Here is a 25,137-nt window from a genome sequence, read left to right as displayed (position 1 = left end):
CCGAAAGAGATTGTCCAGTTTGTACACGAGGTGCGTCCAGTCTTCGCCGTGACCCTCTCTACTCTTTTGCACATGCTATGCGGGCGAAATGATGATACCATGCCAAGTTCCAACATTTTCAGAGTTCATTTTGTAGTGATTTTCAATTTCACCGTCATTTAGCTCTCTAAACAAATCGGTAAATGACTGAAAAACAGCGAATGGTGTCAGAACGTGTTGGAAATTGATGATGTCGCTTTAAATGATGCATACTGAACGCAAAAATAGGCTGGAGTTCAAATAAGTTTAAAAAACATTGAAGTGCCCGTGTAACAGATGAGTCTCGTCCGAAACCCTGATACTCCGAAAGAGATTGTCCAGTTTGTACACGAGGTGCGTCCAGTTTTCGCCGTGACCCTCTCTACACTTTTGCACATGCTATGCGGGCGAAATGATTATACCGTGCCAAGTTCCAACATTTTCAGAGTTCAATTTGTAGTGATTTTGAATTGCACCGTCATTTAGCTCTCTAAACAAATCGGTAAATGACTGAAAAACAGCATATGATGTCAGAACGTGTTGGGAATTGATGACGTCGCTTTGAATGATGCATACTGAATGCAAAAATAGGCTCGAGTTCAAATAAGTTTAAAAACATTGAAGTGCCCGTGTAACAGATGAGTTCTCGTCCGAAACCCTGATACTCCGAAAGAGATTGTCCAGTTTGTACACGAGGTGCGTCCAGTCTTCGCCGTGACCCTCTCTACTCTTTTGCACATGCTATGCGGGCGAAATGATGATACCATGCCAAGTTCCAACATTTTCAGAGTTCATTTTGTAGTGATTTTCATTTTCACCGTCATTTAGCTCTCTAAACAAATCGGTAAATGACTGAAAAACACCATATGATGTCAGAACGTGTTGGGAATTGATGACGTCGCTTTCAATGATGCATACTGAATGCAAAAATAGGCTGGAGTTCAAATAAGTTTAAAAACATTGAAGTGCCCGTGTAAAAGATGAGTTCTCGTCCGAAACCCTGATACTCCCAAAGAGATTGTCCAGTTTGTACACGAGGTGCGTCCAGTTTTCGCCGTGACCCTCTCTACTCTTTTGCACATGCTATGCGGGCGAAATGATGATACCATGCCAAGTTCCAACATTTTCAGAGTTCATTTTGTAGTGATTTTCAATTTCACCGTCATTTAGCTCTCTAAACAAATCGGTAAATGACTGAAAAACAGCGAATGGTGTCAGAACGTGTTGGGAATTGATGACGTCTCTTTGAATGATGCATACTGAACGCAAAAATAGGCTGGAGTTCAAATAAGTTTAAAAACATTGAAGTGCCCGTGTAACAGATGAGTTCTCGTCCGAAACCCTGATACTCCGAAAGAGATTGTCCAGTTTGTACACGAGGTGCGTCCAGTCTTCGCCGTGACCCTCTCTCCTCTTTTGCACATGCTATGCGGGCGAAATGATGATACCGTGCCAAGTTCCAACATTTTCAGAGTTCATTTTGTAGTGATTTTAAATTTCACCGTCATTTAGCTCTCTAAACAAACCGGTAAATGACTGAAAAACAGCATATGATGTCAGAACGTGTTGGGAATTGATGACGTCGCTTTGAATGATGCATACTGAATGCAAAAATAGGCTCGAGTTCAAATAAGTTTAAAAACATTGAAGTGCCCGTGTAACAGATGAGTTCTCGTCCGAAACCCTGATACTCCGAAAGAGATTGTCCAGTTTGTACACGAGGTGCGTCCAGTCTTCGCCGTGACCCTCTCTACTCTTTTGCACATGCTATGCGGGCGAAATGATGATACCATGCCAAGTTCCAACATTTTCAGAGTTCATTTTGTAGTGATTTTCATTTTCACCGTCATTTAGCTCTCTAAACAAATCGGTAAATGACTGAAAAACAGCGAATGGTGTCAGAACGTGTTGGAAATTGATGATGTCGCTTTAAATGATGCATACTGAACGCAAAAATAGGCTGGAGTTCAAATAAGTTTAAAATATATTGAAGTGCCCGTGTAACAGATGAGTTCTCGTCCGAAACCCTGATACTGCGAAAGAGATTGTCTAGTTTGTACACGAGGGGCATCCAGTTTTCGCCGTAACCCTCTCTACTCTTTTGCACATGCTATGCGGGCGAAATGATGATACCATGCCAAGTTCCAACATTTTCATAGTTCATTTTGTAGTGATTTTCAATTTCACCGTCATTTAGTTCTCTAGACAAATCGGTAAATGACTGAAAAACAGCAAATGGTGTCAGAACGTGTTGGAAATTGATGACGTCGCTTTGAATGATGCATACTGAACGCAAAAATAGGCTGGAGTTTAAACAAGTTTAAAAAACATTGAAGTGCCCGTGTAACAGATGAGTTCTCGTCTGAAACCCTGATACTCCGAAAGAGATTGTCCAGTTTGTACACGAGGTGCGTCCAGTTTTCGCCGTGACCCTCTCTACTCTTTTGCACATGCTATGCGGGCGAAATGATGATACCATGCCAAGTTCCAACATTTTCAGAGTTCATTTTGTAGTGATTTTCAATTTCACCGTCATTTAGCTCTCTAAACAAATCGGTAAATGACTGAAAAACAGCGAATGGTGTCAGAACGTGTTGGGAATTGATGACGTCTCTTTGAATGATGCATACTGAACGCAAAAATAGGCTGGAGTTCAAATAAGTTTAAAAACATTGAAGTGCCCGTGTAACAGATGAGTTCTCGTCCGAAACCCTGATACTCCGAAAGAGATTGTCCAGTTTGTACACGAGGTGCGTCCAGTCTTCGCCGTGACCCTCTCTACTCTTTTGCACATGCTATGCGGGCGAAATGATGATACCGTGCCAAGTTCCAACATTTTCAGAGTTCATTTTGTAGTGATTTTCAATTTCACCGTCATTTAGCTCTCTAAACAAACCGGTAAATGACTGAAAAACAGCAAATGATGTCAGAACGTGTTGGGAATTGATGACGTCACTTTGAATGATGCATACTGAATGCAAAAATAGGCTGGAGTTCAAATAAGTTTAAAAACATTGAAGTGCCCGTGTAACAGATGAGTTCTCGTCCGAAACCCTGATACTCCGAAAGAGATTGTCCAGTTTGTACACGAGGTGCGTCCAGTCTTCGCCGTGACCCTCTCTACTCTTTTGCACATGCTATGCGGGCGAAATGATGATACCATGCCAAGTTCCAACATTTTCAGAGTTCATTTTGTAGTGATTTTCAATTTCACCGTCATTTAGCTCTCTAAACAAATCGGTAAATGACTGAAAAACAGCGAATGGTGTCAGAACGTGTTGGAAATTGATGATGTCGCTTTAAATGATGCATACTGAACGCAAAAATAGGCTGGAGTTCAAATAAGTTTAAAAAACATTGAAGTGCCCGTGTAACAGATGAGTCTCGTCCGAAACCCTGATACTCCGAAAGAGATTGTCCAGTTTGTACACGAGGTGCGTCCAGTTTTCGCCGTGACCCTCTCTACACTTTTGCACATGCTATGCGGGCGAAATGATTATACCGTGCCAAGTTCCAACATTTTCAGAGTTCATTTTGTAGTGATTTTGAATTGCACCGTCATTTAGCTCTCTAAACAAATCGGTAAATGACTGAAAAACAGCATATGATGTCAGAACGTGTTGGGAATTGATGACGTCGCTTTGAATGATGCATACTGAATGCAAAAATAGGCTCGAGTTCAAATAAGTTTAAAAACATTGAAGTGCCCGCGTAAAAGATGAGTTCTCGTCCGAAACCCTGATACTCCCAAAGAGATTGTCCAGTTTGTACACGAGGTGCGTCCAGTTTTCGCCGTGACCCTCTCTACTCTTTTGCACATGCTATGCGGGCGAAATGATTATACCATGCCAAGTTCCAACATTTTCAGAGTTCATTTTGTAGTGATTTTCAATTTCACCGTCATTTAGCTCTCTAAACAAATCGGTAAATGACTGAAAAACAGCGAATGGTGTCAGAACGTGTTGGAAATTGATGATGTCGCTTTAAATGATGCATACTGAACGCAAAAATAGGCTGGAGTTCAAATAAGTTTAAAATACATTGAAGTGCCCGTGTAACAGATGAGTTCTCGTCCGAAACCCTGATACTGCGAAAGAGATTGTCTAGTTTGTACACGAGGGGCATCCAGTTTTCGCCGTAACCCTCTCTACTCTTTTGCACATGCTATGCGGGCGAAATGATGATACCATGCCAAGTTCCAACATTTTCATAGTTCATTTTGTAGTGATTTTCAATTTCACCGTCATTTAGTTCTCTAGACAAATCGGTAAATGACTGAAAAACAGCAAATGGTGTCAGAACGTGTTGGAAATTGATGACGTCGCTTTGAATGATGCATACTGAACGCAAAAATAGGCTGGAGTTTAAACAAGTTTAAAAAACATTGAAGTGCCCCTGTAACAGATGAGTTCTCGTCCGAAACCCTGATACTCTGAAAGAGATTGTCCAGTTTGTACACGAGGTGCGTCCAGTTTTCGCCGTGACTCTCTCTACTCTTTTGCACATGCTATGCGGGCGAAATGATGATACCATGCCAAGTTCCAACATTTCCAGAGTTCATATTCTAGTGATTTCCAATTTCACCGTCATTTAGCTCTCTAAACAAATCGGTAAATGACTGAAAAACAGCAAATGATGTGAGAACGTGTTGGAAATTGATGACGTCGCTTTGAATGATGCATACTGAATGCAAAAATAGGCTGGAGTTCAAATAAGTTTAAAAAACATTGAAGTGCCCGTGTAACAGATGAGTTCTCGTCTGAAACCCTGATACTCCGAAAGAGATTGTCCAGCTTGTACACGAGGTGCGTCTAGTTTTCGCCGTGACCCTCTCTACTCTTTTGCACATGCTATGCGGGCGAAATGATGATACCATGCCAAGTTCCAACATTTTCAGAGTTCATTTTGTAGTGATTTTCAATTTCACCGTCATTTAGCTCTCTAAACAAATCGGTAAATGACTGAAAAACAGCGAATGGTGTCAGAACGTGTTGGGAATTGATGACGTCTCTTTGAATGATGCATACTGAACGCAAAAATAGGCTGGAGTTCAAATAAGTTTAAAAACATTGAAGTGCCCGTGTAACAGATGAGTTCTCGTCCGAAACCCTGATACTCCGAAAGAGATTGTCCAGTTTGTACACGAGGTGCGTCCAGTCTTCGCCGTGACCCTCTCTACTCTTTTGCACATGCTATGCGGGCGAAATGATGATACCGTGCCAAGTTCCAACATTTTCAGAGTTCATTTTGTAGTGATTTTCAATTTCACCGTCATTTAGCTCTCTAAACAAACCGGTAAATGACTGAAAAACAGCAAATGATGTCAGAACGTGTTGGGAATTGATGACGTCACTTTGAATGATGCATACTGAATGCAAAAATAGGCTGGAGTTCAAATAAGTTTAAAAACATTGAAGTGCCCGTGTAACAGATGAGTTCTCGTCCGAAACCCTGATACTCCGAAAGAGATTGTCCAGTTTGTACACGAGGTGCGTCCAGTCTTCGCCGTGACCCTCTCTACTCTTTTGCACATGCTATGCGGGCGAAATGATGATACCATGCCAAGTTCCAACATTTTCAGAGTTCATTTTGTAGTGATTTTCAATTTCACCGTCATTTAGCTCTCTAAACAAATCGGTAAATGACTGAAAAACAGCGAATGGTGTCAGAACGTGTTGGAAATTGATGATGTCGCTTTAAATGATGCATACTGAACGCAAAAATAGGCTGGAGTTCAAATAAGTTTAAAAAACATTGAAGTGCCCGTGTAACAGATGAGTCTCGTCCGAAACCCTGATACTCCGAAAGAGATTGTCCAGTTTGTACACGAGGTGCGTCCAGTTTTCGCCGTGACCCTCTCTACACTTTTGCACATGCTATGCGGGCGAAATGATTATACCGTGCCAAGTTCCAACATTTTCAGAGTTCAATTTGTAGTGATTTTGAATTGCACCGTCATTTAGCTCTCTAAACAAATCGGTAAATGACTGAAAAACAGCATATGATGTCAGAACGTGTTGGGAATTGATGACGTCGCTTTGAATGATGCATACTGAATGCAAAAATAGGCTCGAGTTCAAATAAGTTTAAAAACATTGAAGTGCCCGCGTAAAAGATGAGTTCTCGTCCGAAACCCTGATACTCCCAAAGAGATTGTCCAGTTTGTACACGAGGTGCGTCCAGTTTTCACCGTGACCCTCTCTACTCTTTTGCACATGCTATGCGGGCGAAATGATGATACCATGCCAAGTTCCAACATTTTCAGAGTTCATTTTGTAGTGATTTTCAATTTCACCGTCATTTAGCTCTCTAAACAAATCGGTAAATGACTGAAAAACAGCGAATGGTGTCAGAACGTGTTGGAAATTGATGATGTCGCTTTAAATGATGCATACTGAACGCAAAAATAGGCTGGAGTTCAAATAAGTTTAAAATACATTGAAGTGCCCGTGTAACAGATGAGTTCTCGTCCGAAACCCTGATACTGCGAAAGAGATTGTCTAGTTTGTACACGAGGGGCATCCAGTTTTCGCCGTAACCCTCTCTACTCTTTTGCACATGCTATGCGGGCGAAATGATGATACCATGCCAAGTTCCAACATTTTCATAGTTCATTTTGTAGTGATTTTCAATTTCACCGTCATTTAGTTCTCTAGACAAATCGGTAAATGACTGAAAAACAGCAAATGGTGTCAGAACGTGTTGGAAATTGATGACGTCGCTTTGAATGATGCATACTGAACGCAAAAATAGGCTGGAGTTTAAACAAGTTTAAAAAATATTGAAGTGCCCCTGTAACAGATGAGTTCTCGTCCGAAACCCTGATACTCTGAAAGAGATTGTCCAGTTTGTACACGAGGTGCGTCCAGTTTTCGCCGTGACTCTCTCTACTCTTTTGCACATGCTATGCGGGCGAAATGATGATACCATGCCAAGTTCCAACATTTCCAGAGTTCATATTCTAGTGATTTCCAATTTCACCGTCATTTAGCTCTCTAAACAAATCGGTAAATGACTGAAAAACAGCAAATGATGTGAGAACGTGTTGGAAATTGATGACGTCGCTTTGAATGATGCATACTGAATGCAAAAATAGGCTGGAGTTCAAATAAGTTTAAAAAACATTGAAGTGCCCGTGTAACAGATGAGTTCTCGTCTGAAACCCTGATACTCCGAAAGAGATTGTCCAGTTTGTACACGAGGTGCGTCCAGTTTTCGCCGTGACCCTCTCTACTCTTTTGCACATGCTATGCGGGCGAAATGATGATACCGTGCCAAGTTCCAACATTTTCAGAGTTCATTTTTTAGTGATTTTCAATTTCACCGTCATTTAGCTCTCTAAACAAATCGGTAAATGACTGAAAAACAGCAAATGATGTCAGAACGTGTTGGGAATTGATGACGTCGCTTTGAATGATGCATACTGAAAGCAAAATAGGCTGGAGTTCAAATAAGTTTAAAAACATTGAAGTGCCCGTGTAACAGATGAGTTCTCGTCCGAAACCCTGATACTCCGAAAGAGATTGTCCAGTTGTACACGAGGTGCGTCCAGTTTTCGCCGTGACTCTCTCTACTCTTTTGCACATGCTATGCGGGCGAAATGATGATACCATGCCAAGTTCCAACATTTCCAGAGTTCATTTTGTAGTGATTTTCAATTTCACCGTCATTTAGCTCTCTAAACAAATCGGTAAATGACTGAAAAACAGCAAATGATGTCAGAACTTGTTGGAAATTGATGACGTCGCTTTGAATGATGCATACTGAATGCAAAAATAGGCTGGAGTTCAAATAAGTTTAAAATACATTGAAGTGCCCGTGTAACAGATGAGTTCTCGTCCGAAACCCTGATACTCCGAAAGAGATTGTCCAGTTTGTACACGAGGTGCGTCCAGTTTTCGCCGTGACCCTCTCTACTCTTTTGCACATGCTATGCGGGCGAAATGATGATACCGTGCCAAGTTCCAACATTTTCAGAGTTCATTTTGTAGTGATTTTCAATTTCACCGTCATTTACCTCTCTAAACAAATCCGTAAATGACTGAAAAACAGCGAATGGTGTCAGAACGTGTTGGAAATTGATGATGTCGCTTTAAATGATGCATACTGAACGCAAAATAGGCTGGAGTTCAAATAAGTTTAAAAACATTGAAGTGCCCGTGTAACAGATGAGTTCTCGTCCGAAACCCTGATACTCCGAAAGAGATTGTCCAGTTTGTACACGAGGTGCGTCCAGTTTTCGCCGTGACTCTCTCTACTCTTTTGCACATGCTATGCGGGCGAAATGATGATACCATGCCAAGTTCCAACATTTCCAGAGTTCAATTTGTAGTGATTTTGAATTGCACCGTCATTTAGCTCTCTAAACAAATCGGTAAATGACTGAAAAACAGCAAATGATGTCAGAACGTGTTGGGAATTGATGACGTCGCTTTGAATGATGCATACTGAATGCAAAATAGGCTGGAGTTCAAATAAGTTTAAAAACATTGAAGTGCCCGTGTAAAAGATGAGTTCTCGTCCGAAACCCTGATACTCCCAAAGAGATTGTCCAGTTTGTACACGAGGTGCGTCCAGTTTTCGCCGTGACCCTCTCTACTCTTTTGCACATGCTATGCGGGCGAAATGATGATACCATGCCAAGTTCCAACATTTTCAGAGTTCATTTTGTAGTGATTTTCAATTTCACCGTCATTTAGCTCTCTAAACAAATCGGTGAATGACTGAAAAACAGCGAATGGTGTCAGAACGTGTTGGAAATTGATGATGTCGCTTTAAATGATGCATACTGAACGCAAAAATAGGCTGGAGTTCAAATAAGTTTAAAATACATTGAAGTGCCCGTGTAACAGATGAGTTCTCGTCCGAAACCCTGATACTGCGAAAGAGATTGTCTAGTTTGTACACGAGGTGCATCCAGTTTTCGCCGTGACCCTCTCTACTCTTTTGCACATGCTATGCGGGCGAAATGATGATACCATGCCAAGTTCCAACATTTTCATAGTTCATTTTGTAGTGATTTTCAATTTCACCGTCATTTAGCTCTCTAGACAAATCGGTAAATGACTGAAAAACAGCAAATGGTGTCAGAACGTGTTGGAAATTGATGACGTCGCTTTGAATGATGCATACTGAACGCAAAAATAGGCTGGAGTTTAAACAAGTTTAAAAAACATTGAAGTGCCCCTGTAACAGATGGGTTCTCGTTCGAAACCCTGATACTCTGAAAGAGATTGTCCAGTTTGTACACGAGGTGCGTCCAGTTTTCGCCGTGAATCTCTCTACTCTTTTGCACATGCTATGCGGGCGAAATGATGATACCATGCCAAGTTCCAACATTTCCAGAGTTCATATTGTAGTGATTTTCAATTTCACCGTCATTTAGCTCTCTAAACAAATCGGTAAATGACTGAAAAACAGCAAATGATGTCAGAACGTGTTGGAAATTGATGACGTCGCTTTGAATGATGCATACTGAATGCAAAAATAGGCTGGAGTTCAAATAAGTTTAAAAAACATTGAAGTGCCCGTGTAACAGATGAGTTCTCGTCCGAAACCCTGATACTCCGAAAGAGATTGTCCAGTTTGTACACGAGGTGCGTCCAGTTTTCGCCGTGACCCTCTCTACTCTTTTGCACATGCTATGCGGGCGAAATGATGATACCGTGCCAAGTTCCAACATTTTCAGAGTTCATTTTGTAGTGATTTTCAATTTCACCGTCATTTAGCGCTCTAAACAAATCGGTAAATGACTGAAAAACAGCAAATGATGTTAGAACGTGTTGGGAATTGATGACGTCGCTTTGAATGATGCATACTGAATGCAAAATAGGCTGGAGTTCAAATAAGTTTAAAAACATTGAAGTGCCCGTGTAACAGATGAGTTCTCGTCCGAAACCCTGATACTCCGAAAGAGATTGTCCAGTTTGTACACGAGGTGCGTCCAGTTTTCGCCGTGACTCTCTCTACTCTTTTGCACATGCTATGCGGGCGAAATGATGATACCATGCCAAGTTCCAACATTTCCAGAGTTCATTTTGTAGTGATTTTCAATTTCACCGTCATTTAGCTCTCTAAACAAATCGGTAAATGACTGAAAAACAGCAAATGATGTCAGAACGTGTTGGAAATTGATGACGTCGCTTTGAATGATGCATACTGAATGCAAAAATAGGCTGGAGTTCAAATAAGTTTAAAATACATTGAAGTGCCCGTGTAACAGATGAGTTCTCGTCCGAAACCCTGATACTGCGAAAGAGATTGTCTAGTTTGTACACGAGGTGCATCCAGTTTTCGCCGTGACCCTCTCTACTCTTTTGCACATGCTATGCGGGCGAAATGATGATACCATGCCAAGTTCCAACATTTTCATAGTTCATTTTGTAGTGATTTTCAATTTCACCGTCATTTAGCTCTCTAGACAAATCGGTAAATGACTGAAAAACAGCAAATGGTGTCAGAACGTGTTGGAAATTTATGACGTCGCTTTGAATGATGCATACTGAACGCAAAAATAGGCTGGAGTTTAAACAAGTTTAAAAAACATTGAAGTGCCCCTGTAACAGATGAGTTCTCGTCCGAAACCCTGATACTCTGAAAGAGATTGTCCAGTTTGTACACGAGGTGCGTCCAGTTTTTGCCGTGACTCTCTCTACTCTTTTGCACATGCTATGCGGGCGAAATGATGATACCATGCCAAGTTCCAACATTTCCAGAGTTCATATTCTAGTGATTTCCAATTTCACCGTCATTTAGCTCTCTAAACAAATCGGTAAATGACTGAAAAACAGCAAATGATGTGAGAACGTGTTGGAAATTGATGACGTCGCTTTGAATGATGCATACTGAATGCAAAAATAGGCTGGAGTTCAAATAAGTTTAAAAAACATTGAAGTGCCCGTGTAACAGATGAGTTCTCGTCTGAAACCCTGATACTCCGAAAGAGATTGTCCAGTTTGTACACGAGGTGCGTCCAGTTTTCGCCGTGACCCTCTCTACTCTTTTGCACATGCTATGCGGGCGGAATGATGATACCGTGCCAAGTTCCAACATTTTCAGAGTTCATTTTGTAGTGATTTTCAATTTCACCGTCATTTAGCTCTCTAAACAAATCGGTAAATGACTGAAAAACAGCAAATGACGTCAGAACGTGTTGGGAATTGACGACGTCGCTTTGAATGATGCATACTGAATGCAAAAATAGGCTGGAGTTCAAATAAGTTTAAAAACATTGAAGTGCCCGTGTAACAGATGAGTTCTCGTCCGAAACCCTGATACTCCGAAAGAGATTGTCCAGCTTGTACACGAGGTGCGTCCAGTTTTCGCCGTGACTCTCTCTACTCTTTTGCACATGCTATGCGGGCGAAATGATGATACCATGCCAAGTTCCAACATTTCCAGAGTTCATTTTGTAGTGATTTTCAATTTCACCATCATTTAGCTCTCTAAACAAATCGGTAAATGACTGAAAAACAGCAAATGATGTCAGAACGTGTTGGAAATTGATGACGTCGCTTTGAATGATGCATACTGAATGCAAAAATAGGCTGGAGTTCAAATAAGTTTAAAATACATTGAAGTGCCCGTGTAACAGATGAGTTCTCGTCCGAAACCCTGATACTGCGAAAGAGATTGTCTAGTTTGTACACGAGGTGCATCCAGTTTTCGCCGTGACCCTCTCTACTCTTTTGCACATGCTATGCGGGCGAAATGATGATACCATGCCAAGTTCCAACATTTTCATAGTTCATTTTGTAGTGATTTTCAATTTCACCGTCATTTAGCTCTCTAGACAAATCGGTAAATGACTGAAAAACAGCAAATGGTGTCAGAACGTGTTGGAAATTTATGACGTCGCTTTGAATGATGCATACTGAACGCAAAAATAGGCTGGAGTTTAAACAAGTTTAAAAAACATTGAAGTGCCCCTGTAACAGATGAGTTCTCGTCCGAAACCCTGATACTCTGAAAGAGATTGTCCAGTTTGTACACGAGGTGCGTCCAGTTTTTGCCGTGACTCTCTCTACTCTTTTGCACATGCTATGCGGGCGAAATGATGATACCATGCCAAGTTCCAACATTTCCAGAGTTCATATTCTAGTGATTTCCAATTTCACCGTCATTTAGCTCTCTAAACAAATCGGTAAATGACTGAAAAACAGCAAATGATGTGAGAACGTGTTGGAAATTGATGACGTCGCTTTGAATGATGCATACTGAATGCAAAAATAGGCTGGAGTTCAAATAAGTTTAAAAAACATTGAAGTGCCCGTGTAACAGATGAGTTCTCGTCTGAAACCCTGATACTCCGAAAGAGATTGTCCAGTTTGTACACGAGGTGCGTCCAGTTTTCGCCGTGACCCTCTCTACTCTTTTGCACATGCTATGCGGGCGGAATGATGATACCGTGCCAAGTTCCAACATTTTCAGAGTTCATTTTGTAGTGATTTTCAATTTCACCGTCATTTAGCTCTCTAAACAAATCGGTAAATGACTGAAAAACAGCAAATGATGTCAGAACGTGTTGGGAATTGACGACGTCGCTTTGAATGATGCATACTGAATGCAAAAATAGGCTGGAGTTCAAATAAGTTTAAAAACATTGAAGTGCCCGTGTAACAGATGAGTTCTCGTCCGAAACCCTGATACTCCGAAAGAGATTGTCCAGCTTGTACACGAGGTGCGTCCAGTTTTCGCCGTGACTCTCTCTACTCTTTTGCACATGCTATGCGGGCGAAATGATGATACCATGCCAAGTTCCAACATTTCCAGAGTTCATTTTGTAGTGATTTTCAATTTCACCGTCATTTAGCTCTCTAAACAAATCGGTAAATGACTGAAAAACAGCAAATGATGTCAGAACGTGTTGGAAATTGATGACGTCGCTTTGAATGATGCATACTGAATGCAAAAATAGGCTGGAGTTCAAATAAGTTTAAAATACATTGAAGTGCCCGTGTAACAGATGAGTTCTCGTCCGAAACCCTGATACTGCGAAAGAGATTGTCTAGTTTGTACACGAGGTGCATCCAGTTTTCGCCGTGACCCTCTCTACTCTTTTGCACATGCTATGCGGGCGAAATGATGATACCATGCCAAGTTCCAACATTTTCATAGTTCATTTTGTAGTGATTTTCAATTTCACCGTCATTTAGCTCTCTAGACAAATCGGTAAATGACTGAAAAACAGCAAATGGTGTCAGAACGTGTTGGAAATTTATGACGTCGCTTTGAATGATGCATACTGAACGCAAAAATAGGCTGGAGTTTAAACAAGTTTAAAAAACATTGAAGTGCCCCTGTAACAGATGAGTTCTCGTCCGAAACCCTGATACTCTGAAAGAGATTGTCCAGTTTGTACACGAGGTGCGTCCAGTTTTTGCCGTGACTCTCTCTACTCTTTTGCACATGCTATGCGGGCGAAATGATGATACCATGCCAAGTTCCAACATTTCCAGAGTTCATATTCTAGTGATTTCCAATTTCACCGTCATTTAGCTCTCTAAACAAATCGGTAAATGACTGAAAAACAGCAAATGATGTGAGAACGTGTTGGAAATTGATGACGTCGCTTTGAATGATGCATACTGAATGCAAAAATAGGCTGGAGTTCAAATAAGTTTAAAAAACATTGAAGTGCCCGTGTAACAGATGAGTTCTCGTCTGAAACCCTGATACTCCGAAAGAGATTGTCCAGTTTGTACACGAGGTGCGTCCAGTTTTCGCCGTGACCCTCTCTACTCTTTTGCACATGCTATGCGGGCGGAATGATGATACCGTGCCAAGTTCCAACATTTTCAGAGTTCATTTTGTAGTGATTTTCAATTTCACCGTCATTTAGCTCTCTAAACAAATCGGTAAATGACTGAAAAACAGCAAATGATGTCAGAACGTGTTGGGAATTGACGACGTCGCTTTGAATGATGCATACTGAATGCAAAAATAGGCTGGAGTTCAAATAAGTTTAAAATACATTGAAGTGCCCGTGTAACAGATGAGTTCTCGTCCGAAACCCTGATACTGCGAAAGAGATTGTCTAGTTTGTACACGAGGTGCATCCAGTTTTCGCCGTGACCCTCTCTACTCTTTTGCACATGCTATGCGGGCGAAATGATGATACCATGCCAAGTTCCAACATTTTCATAGTTCATTTTGTAGTGATTTTCAATTTCACCGTCATTTAGCTCTCTAGACAAATCGGTAAATGACTGAAAAACAGCAAATGGTGTCAGAACGTGTTGGAAATTTATGACGTCGCTTTGAATGATGCATACTGAACGCAAAAATAGGCTGGAGTTTAAACAAGTTTAAAAAACATTGAAGTGCCCCTGTAACAGATGAGTTCTCGTCCGAAACCCTGATACTCTGAAAGAGATTGTCCAGTTTGTACACGAGGTGCGTCCAGTTTTTGCCGTGACTCTCTCTACTCTTTTGCACATGCTATGCGGGCGAAATGATGATACCATGCCAAGTTCCAACATTTCCAGAGTTCATATTCTAGTGATTTCCAATTTCACCGTCATTTAGCTCTCTAAACAAATCGGTAAATGACTGAAAAACAGCAAATGATGTGAGAACGTGTTGGAAATTGATGACGTCGCTTTGAATGATGCATACTGAATGCAAAAATAGGCTGGAGTTCAAATAAGTTTAAAAAACATTGAAGTGCCCGTGTAACAGATGAGTTCTCGTCTGAAACCCTGATACTCCGAAAGAGATTGTCCAGTTTGTACACGAGGTGCGTCCAGTTTTCGCCGTGACCCTCTCTACTCTTTTGCACATGCTATGCGGGCGGAATGATGATACCGTGCCAAGTTCCAACATTTTCAGAGTTCATTTTGTAGTGATTTTCAATTTCACCGTCATTTAGCTCTCTAAACAAATCGGTAAATGACTGAAAAACAGCAAATGATGTCAGAACGTGTTGGGAATTGACGACGTCGCTTTGAATGATGCATACTGAATGCAAAAATAGGCTGGAGTTCAAATAAGTTTAAAAACATTGAAGTGCCCGTGTAACAGATGAGTTCTCGTCCGAAACCCTGATACTCCGAAAGAGATTGTCCAGCTTGTACACGAGGTGCGTCCAGTTTTCGCCGTGACTCTCTCTACTCTTTTGCACATGCTATGCGGGCGAAATGATGATACCATGCCAAGTTCCAACATTTCCAGAGTTCATTTTGTAGTGATTTTCAATTTCACCGTCATTTAGCTCTCTAAACAAATCGGTAAATGACTGAAAAACAGCAAATGATGTCAGAACGTGTTGGAAATTGATGACGTCGCTTTGAATGATGCATACTGAATGCAAAAATAGGCTGGAGTTCAAATAAGTTTAAAATACATTGAAGTGCCCGTGTAACAGATGAGTTCTCGTCCGAAACCCTGATACTGCGAAAGAGATTGTCTAGTTTGTACACGAGGTGCATCCAGTTTTCGCCGTGACCCTCTCTACTCTTTTGCACATGCTATGCGGGCGAAATGATGATACCATGCAAAGTTCCAACATTTTCATAGTTCATTTTGTAGTGATTTTCAATTTCACCGTCATTTGGCTCTCTAGACAAATCGGTAAATGACTGAAAAACAGCAAATGGTGTCAGAACGTGTTGGAAATTTATGACGTCGCTTTGAATGATGCATACTGAATGCAAAAATAGGCTGGAGTTTAAACAAGTTTAAAAAACATTGAAGTGCCCCTGTAACAGATGAGTTCTCGTCCGAAACCCTGATACTCTGAAAGAGATTGTCCAGTTTGTACACGAGGTGCGTCCAGTTTTCGCCGTGACTCTCTCTACTCTTTTGCACATGCTATGCGGGCGAAATGATGATACCATGCCAAGTTCCAACATTTCCAGAGTTCATATTCTAGTGATTTCCAATTTCACCGTCATTTAGCTCTCTAAACAAATCGGTAAATGACTGAAAAACAGCAAATGATGTGAGAACGTGTTGGAAATTGATGACGTCGCTTTGAATGATGCATACTGAATGCAAAAATAGGCTGGAGTTCAAATAAGTTTAAAAAACGTTGAAGTGCCCGTGTAACAGATGAGTTCTCGTCTGAAACCCTGATACTCCGAAAGAGATTGTCCAGTTTCTACACGAGGTGCGTCCAGTTTTCGCCGTGACCCTCTCTACTCTTTTGCACATGCTATGCGGGCGGAATGATGATACCGTGCCAAGTTCCAACATTTTCAGAGTTCATTTTGTAGTGATTTTCAATTTCACCGTCATTTAGCTCTCTAAACAAATCGGTAAATGACTGAAAAACAGCAAATGATGTCAGAACGTGTTGGGAATTGACGACGTCGCTTTGAATGATGCATACTGAATGCAAAAATAGGCTGGAGTTCAAATAAGTTTAAAAACATTGAAGTGCCCGTGTAACAGATGAGTTCTCGTCCGAAACCCTGATACTCCGAAAGAGATTGTCCAGTTTGTACACGAGGTGCGTCCAGTTTTCGCCGTGACTCTCTCTACTCTTTTGCACATGCTATGCGGGCGAAATGATGATACCATGCCAAGTTCCAACATTTCCAGAGTTCATTTTGTAGTGATTTTCAATTTCACCGTCATTTAGCTCTCTAAACAAATCGGTAAATGACTGAAAAACAGCAAATGATGTCAGAACGTGTTGGAAATTGATGATGTCGCTTTGAATGATGCATACTGAATGCAAAAATAGGCTGGAGTTCAAATAAGTTTAAAATACATTGAAGTGCCCGTGTAACAGATGAGTTCTCGTCCGAAACCCTGATACTGCGAAAGAGATTGTCTAGTTTGTACAGGAGGTGCATCCAGTTTTCGCCGTGACCCTCTCTACTCTTTTGCACATGCTATGCGGGCGAAATGATGATACCATGCCAAGTTCCAACATTTTCATAGTTCACTTTGTAGTGATTTTCAATTTCACCGTCATTTAGCCCTCTAAACAAATCGGTAAATGACTGAAAAACAGCGAATGATGTCAGAACGTGTTGGAAATTGATAATGTTGCTTTAAATGATGCATACTGAACGCAAAAATAGGCTGGAGTTCAAATAAGTTTAAAAAACATTGAAGTGCCCGTGTAACAAATGAGTCTCGTCCGAAACCCTGATACTCCGAAAGAGATTGTCCAGTTTGTACACGAGGTGCGTCCAGTTTTCGCCGTAACCCTCTCTACTCTTTTGCACATGCTATGCGGGCGAAATGATGATACCATGCCAAGTTCCAACATTTTCAGAGTTCATTTTGTAGTGATTTTCAATTTCACCGTCATTTAGCTCTCTAAACAAATCGGTAAATGACTGAAAAACAGCGAATGATGTCAGAACGTGTTGGAAATTGATGACGTCGCTTTGAATGATGCATACTGAACGCAAAAATAGGCTGGAGTTTAAACAAGTTTAAAAAACATTGAAGTGCCCCTATAACAGATGAGTTCTCGTCCGAAACCCTGATACTCTGAAAGAGATTGTCCAGTTTGTACACGAGGTGCGTCCAGTTTTCGCCGTGACTCTCTCTACTCTTTTGCACATGCTATGCGGGCGAAATGATGATACCATGCCAAGTTCCAACATTTCCAGAGTTCATATTGTAGTGATTTCCAATTTCACCGTCATTTAGCTCTCTAAACAAATCGGTAAATGACTGAAAAACAGCAAATGATGTGAGAACGTGTTGGAAATTGATGACGTCGCTTTGAATGATGCATACTGAATGCAAAAATAGGCTGGAGTTCAAATAAGTTTAAAAAACATTGAAGTGCCCGTGTAACAGATGAGTTCTCGTCTGAAACCCTGATACTCCGAAAGAGATTGTCCAGTTTGTACACGAGGTGCGTCCAGTTTTCGCCGTGACCCTCTCTACTCTTTTGCACATGCTATGCGGGCGGAATGATGATACCGTGCCAAGTTCCAACATTTTCAGAGTTCATTTTGTAGTGATTTTCAATTTCACCGTCATTTAGCTCTCTAAACAAATCGGTAAATGACTGAAAAACAGCAAATGATGTCAGAACGTGTTGGGAATTGACGACGTCGCTTTGAATGATGCATACTGAATGCAAAAATAGGCTGGAGTTCAAATAAGTTTAAAAACATTGAAGTGCCCGTGTAACAGATGAGTTCTCGTCCGAAACCCTGATACTCCGAAAGAGATTGTCCAGTTTGTACACGAGGTGCGTCCAGTTTTCGCCGTGACTCTCTCTACTCTTTTGCACATGCTATGCGGGCGAAATGATGATACCATGACAAGTTCCAACATTTCCAGAGTTCATTTTGTAGTGATTTTCAATTTCACCGTCATTTAGCTCTCTAAACAAATCGGTAAATGACTGAAAAACAGCAAATGATGTCAGAACGTGTTGGAAATTGATGACGTCGCTTTGAATGATGCATACTGAATGCAAAAATAGGCTGGAGTTCAAATAAGTTTAAAATACATTGAAGTGCCCGTGTAACAGATGAGTTCTAGTCCGAAACCCTGATACTGCGAAAGAGATTGTCTAGTTTGTACACGAGGTGCATCCAGTTTTCGCCGTGACCCTCTCTACTCTTTTGCACATGCTATGCGGGCGAAATGATGATACCATGCAAAGTTCCAACATTTTCATAGTTCACTTTGTAGTGATTTTCAATTTCACCGTCATTTAGCTCTCTAAACAAATCGGTAAATGACTGAAAAACAGCGAATGATGTCAGAACGTGTTGGAAATTGATAATGTCGCTTTAAATGATGCATACTGAACGCAAAAATAGGCTGGAGTTCAAATAAGTTTAAAAAACATTGAAGTGCCCGTGTAACAAATGAGTCTCGTCCGAAACCCTGATACTCCGAAAGAGATTGTCCAGTTTGTACACGAGGTGCGTCCAGTTTTCGCCGTGACCCTCTCTACTCTTTTGCACATGCTATGCGGGCGAAATGATGATACCATGCCAAGTTCCAACATTTTCAGAGTTCATTTTGTAGTGATTTTCAATTTCACCGTCATTTAGCTCTCTAAACAAATCGGTAAATGACCGAAAAACAGCGAATGATGTCAAAACGTGTTGGAAATTGATGATGTCGCTTTAAATGATGCATACTGAACGCAAAATAGGCTGGAGTTCAAATAAGTTTAAAAAACATTGAAGTGCCCGTGTAACAAATGAGTCTCGTCCGAAACGCTGATACTCCGAAAGAGATTGTCCAGTTTGTACACGAGGTGCGTCCAGTTTTCGCCGTAACCCTCTCTACTCTTTTGCACATGCTATGCGGGCGGAATGATGATACCGTGCCAAGTTCCAACATTTTCAGAGTTCATTTTGTAGTGATTTTCAATTTCACCGTCATTTAGCTCTCTAAACAAATCGGTAAATGACTGAAAAACAGCAAATGATGTCAGAACGTGTTGGGAATTGACGACGTCGCTTTGAATGATGCATACTGAATGCAAAAATAGGCTGGAGTTCAAATAAGTTTAAAAACATTGAAGTGCCCGTGTAACAGATGAGTTCTCGTCCGAAACCCTGATACTCCGAAAGAGATTGTCCAGTTTGTACACGAGGTGCGTCCAGTTTTCGCCGTGACTCTCTCTACTCTTTTGCACATGCTATGCGGGCGAAATGATGATACCATGACAAGTTCCAACATTTCCAGAGTTCATTTTGTAGTGATTTTCAATTTCACCGTCATTTAGCTCTCTAAACAAATCGGTAAATGACTGAAAAACAGCAAATGATGTCAGAACGTGTTGGAAATTGATGACGTCGCTTTGAATGATGCATACTGAATGCAAAAATAGGCTGGAGTTCAAATAAGTTTAAAATACATTGAAGTGCCCGTGTAACAGATGAGTTCTAGTCCGAAACCCTGATACTGCGAAAGAGATTGTCTAGTTTGTACACGAGGTGCATCCAGTTTTCGCCGTGACCCTCTCTACTCTTTTGCACATGCCATGCGGGCGAAATGATGATACCATGCAAAGTTCCAACATTTTCATAGTTCACTTTGTAGTGATTTTCAATTTCACCGTCATTTAGCTCTCTAAACAAATCGGTAAATGACTGAAAAACAGCGAATGATGTCAGAACGTGTTGGAAATTGATAATGTCGCTTTAAATGATGCATACTGAACGCAAAAATAGGCTGGAGTTCAAATAAGTTTAAAAAACATTGAAGTGCCCGTGTAACAAATGAGTCTCGTCCGAAACCCTGATACTCCGAAAGAGATTGTCCAGTTTGTACACGAGGTGCGTCCAGTTTTCGCCGTGACCCTCTCTACTCTTTTGCACATGCTATGCGGGCGAAATGATGATACCATGCCAAGTTCCAACATTTTCAGAGTTCATTTTGTAGTGATTTTCAATTTCACCGTCATTTAGCTCTCTAAACAAATCGGTAAATGACCGAAAAACAGCGAATGATGTCAGAACGTGTTGGAAATTGATGATGTCGCTTTAAATGATGCATACTGAACGCAAAAATAGGCTGGAGTTCAAATAAGTTTAAAAAACATTGAAGTGCCCGTGTAACAAATGAGTCTCGTCCGAAACCCTGATACTCCGAAAGAGATTGTCCAGTTTGTACACGAGGTGCGTCCAGTTTTCGCCGTAACCCTCTCTACTCTTTTGCACATGCTATGCGGGCGAAATGATGATACCATGCCAAGTTCCAACATTTTCAGAGTTCATTTTGTAGTGATTTTCAATTTCACCGTCATTTAGCTCTCTAAACAAATCGGTAAATGACTGAAAAACAGCGAATGATGTCAGAATGTGTTGGAAATTGATGATGTCGCTTTAAATGATGCATACTGAACACAAAAATAGGCTGGAGTTCAAATAAGTTTAAAAAACATTGAAGTGCCCGTGTAACAAATGAGTCTCGTCCGAAACCCTGATACTCCGAAAGAGATTGTCCAGTTTGTACACGAGGTGCGTCCAGTTTTCGCCGTAACCCTCTCTACTCTTTTGCACATGCTATGCGGGCGAAATGATGATACCATGCCAAGTTCCAACATTTTCAGAGTTCATTTTGTAGTGATTTTCAATTTCACCGTAATTTAGCTCTCTAAACAAATCGGTAAATGACTGAAAAACAGCAAATGGTGTCAGAACGTGTTGGAAATTGATGATGTCGCTTTGAATGATGCATACTGAACGCAAAAATAGGCTGGAGTTCAAATAAGTTTAAAAAACATTGAAGTGCCCGTGTAACAAATGAGTCTCGTCCGAAACCCTGATACTCCGAAAGAGATTGTCCAGTTTGTACACGAGGTGCGTCCAGTTTTCGCCGTAACCCTCTCTACTCTTTCGCACATGCTATGCGGGCGAAATGATGATACCATGCCAAGTTCCAACATTTTCAGAGTTCATTTTGTAGTGATTTTCAATTTCACCGTCATTTAGCTCTCTAGACAAATCGGTAAATGACTGAAAAACAGCAAATGGTGTCAGAACGTGTTGGAAATTGATGACGTCGCTTTGAATGATGCATACTGAACGCAGAAATAGGCTGGAGTTTAAATAAGTTTAAAAAACATTGAAGTGCCCCTGTAACAGATGAGTTCTCGTCCGAAACCCTGATACTCTGAAAGAGATTGTCCAGTTTGTACACGAGGTGCGTCCAGTTTTCGCCGTGACTCTCTCTACTCTTTCGCACATGCTATGCGGGCGAAATGATGATACCATGCCAAGTTCCAACATTTTCAGAGTTCATTTTGTAGTGATTTTCAATTTCACCGTCATTTAGCTCTCTAGACAAATCGGTAAATGACTGAAAAACAACAAATGGTGTCAGAACGTGTTGGAAATTGATGACGTCGCTTTGAATGATGCATACTGAACGCAGAAATAGGCTGGAGTTTAAATAAGTTTAAAAAACATTGAAGTGCCCCTGTAACAGATGAGTTCTCGTCCGAAACCCTGATACTTTGAAAGAGATTGTCCAGTTTGTACACGAGGTCCATCCAGTTTTCGCCGTAACCCTCTCTACTCTTTTGCACATGCTATGCGGGCGAAATGATGATACCATGCCAAGTTCCAACATTTTCATAGTTCATTTTGTAGTGATTTCCAATTTCACCGTCATTTAGCTCTCTAAACAAATCGGTAAATGACTGAAAAACAGCGAATGATGTGAGAACGTGTTGGAAATTGATAATGTCGCTTTAAATGATGCATACTGAACGCAAAAATAGGCTGGAGTTCAAATAAGTTTAAAAAACATTGAAGTGCCCGTGTAACAAATGAGTCTCGTCCGAAACCCTGATACTCCGAAAGAGATTGTCCAGTTTGTACACGAGGTGCGTCCAGTTTTCGCCGTAACCATCTCTACTCTTTTGCACATGCTATGCGGGCGAAATGATGATACCATGCCAAGTTCCAACATTTTCAGAGTTCATTTTGTAGTGATTTTCAATTTCACCGTAATTTAGCTCTCTAAACAAATCGGTAAATGACTGAAAAACAGCAAATGGTGTCAGAACGTGTTGGAAATTGATGATGTCGCTTTGAATGATGCATACTGAACGCAAAAATAGGCTGGAGTTCAAATAAGTTTAAAAAACATTGAAGTGCCCGTGTAACAAATGAGTCTCGTCCGAAACCCTGATACTCCGAAAGAGATTGTCCAGTTTGTACACGAGGTGCGTCCAGTTTTCGCCGTGACCCTCTCTACTCTTTTGCACATGCTATGCGGGCGAAATGATGATACCATGCCAAGTTCCAACATTTTCAGAGTTCATTTTGTAGTGATTTTCAATTTCACCGTCATTTAGCTCTCTAAACAAATCGGTAAATGACTGAAAAACAGCGAATGATGTCAGAACGTGTTGGAAATTGATGATGTCGCTTTAAATGATGCATACTGAACGCAAAAATAGGCTGGAGTTCAAATAAGTTTAAAAAACATTGAAGTGCCCGTGTAACAAATGAGTCTCGTCCGAAACCCTGATACTCCGAAAGAGATTGTCCAGTTTGTACACGAGGTGCGTCCAGTTTTCGCCGTAACCCTCTCTACTCTTTTGCACATGCTATGCGGGCGAAATGATGATACCATGCCAAGTTCCAACATTTTCAGAGTTCATTTTGTAGTGATTTTCAATTTCACCGTCATTTAGCTCTCTAAACAAATCGGTAAATGACTGAAAAACATCGAATGATGTCAGAATGTGTTGGAAATTGATGATGTCGCTTTAAATGATGCATACTGAACACAAAAATAGGCTGGAGTTCAAATAAGTTTAAAAAACATTGAAGTGCCCGTGTAACAAATGAGTCTCGTCCGAAACCCTGATACTCCGAAAGAGATTGTCCAGTTTGTACACGAGGTGCGTCCAGTTTTCGCCGTAACCCTCTCTACTCTTTTGCACATGCTATGCGGGCGAAATGATGATACCATGCCAAGTTCCAACATTTTCAGAGTTCATTTTGTAGTGATTTTCAATTTCACCGTAATTTAGCTCTCTAAACAAATCGGTAAATGACTGAAAAACAGCAAATGGTGTCAGAACGTGTTGGAAATTGATGATGTCGCTTTGAATGATGCATACTGAACGCAAAAATAGGCTGGAGTTCAAATAAGTTTAAAAAACATTGAAGTGCCCGTGTAACAAATGAGTCTCGTCCGAAACCCTGATACTCCGAAAGAGATTGTCCAGTTTGTACACGAGGTGCGTCCAGTTTTCGCCGTAACCCTCTCTACTCTTTCGCACATGCTATGCGGGCGAAATGATGATACCATGCCAAGTTCCAACATTTTCAGAGTTCATTTTGTAGTGATTTTCAATTTCACCGTCATTTAGCTCTCTAGACAAATCGGTAAATGACTGAAAAACAGCAAATGGTGTCAGAACGTGTTGGAAATTGATGACGTCGCTTTGAATGATGCATACTGAACGCAGAAATAGGCTGGAGTTTAAATAAGTTTAAAAAACATTGAAGTGCCCCTGTAACAGATGAGTTCTCGTCCGAAACCCTGATACTCTGAAAGAGATTGTCCAGTTTGTACACGAGGTGCGTCCAGTTTTCGCCGTGACTCTCTCTACTCTTTCGCACATGCTATGCGGGCGAAATGATGATACCATGCCAAGTTCCAACATTTTCAGAGTTCATTTTGTAGTGATTTTCAATTTCACCGTCATTTAGCTCTCTAGACAAATCGGTAAATGACTGAAAAACAGCAAATGGTGTCAGAACGTGTTGGAAATTGATGACGTCGCTTTGAATGATGCATACTGAACGCAGAAATAGGCTGGAGTTTAAATAAGTTTAAAAAACATTGAAGTGCCCCTGTAACAGATGAGTTCTCGTCCGAAACCCTGATACTCTGAAAGAGATTGTCCAGTTTGTACACGAGGTCCATCCAGTTTTCGCCGTAACCCTCTCTACTCTTTTGCACATGCTATGCGGGCGAAATGATGATACCATGCCAAGTTCCAACATTTTCATAGTTCATTTTGTAGTGATTTTCAATTTCACCGTCATTTAGCTCTCTAAACAAATCGGTAAATGACTGAAAAACAGCGAATGATGTGAGAACGTGTTGGAAATTGATAATGTCGCTTTAAATGATGCATACTGAACGCAAAAATAGGCTGGAGTTCAAATAAGTTTAAAAAACATTGAAGTGCCCGTGTAACAAATGAGTCTCGTCCGAAACCCTGATACTCCGAAAGAGATTGTCCAGTTTGTACACGAGGTGCGTCCAGTTTTCGCCGTAACCCTCTCTACTCTTTTGCACATGCTATGCGGGCGAAATGATGATACCATGCCAAGTTCCAACATTTTCAGAGTTCATTTTGTAGTGATTTTCAATTTCACCGTCATTTAGCTCTCTAAACAAATCGGTAAATGACTGAAAAACAGCGAATGATGTCAGAACGTGTTGGAAATTGATGATGTCGCTTTAAATGATGCATACTGAAGACAAAAATAGGCTGGAGTTCAAATAAGTTTAAAAAACATTGAAGTGCCCGTGTAACAAATGAGTCTCGTCCGAAACCCTGATACTCCGAAAGAGATTGTCCAGTTTGTACACGAGGTGCGTCCAGTTTTCGCCGTAACCATCTCTACTCTTTTGCACATGCTATGCGGGCGAAATGATGATACCATGCCAAGTTCCAACATTTTCAGAGTTCATTTTGTAGTGATT

Source organism: Aegilops tauschii, chromosome 1 (assembly GCF_002575655.3).
Source record: "Aegilops tauschii subsp. strangulata cultivar AL8/78 chromosome 1, Aet v6.0, whole genome shotgun sequence".
Classification (NCBI taxonomy): domain Eukaryota; kingdom Viridiplantae; phylum Streptophyta; class Magnoliopsida; order Poales; family Poaceae; genus Aegilops; species Aegilops tauschii.
This window is presented reverse-complemented; position numbering follows the sequence as displayed.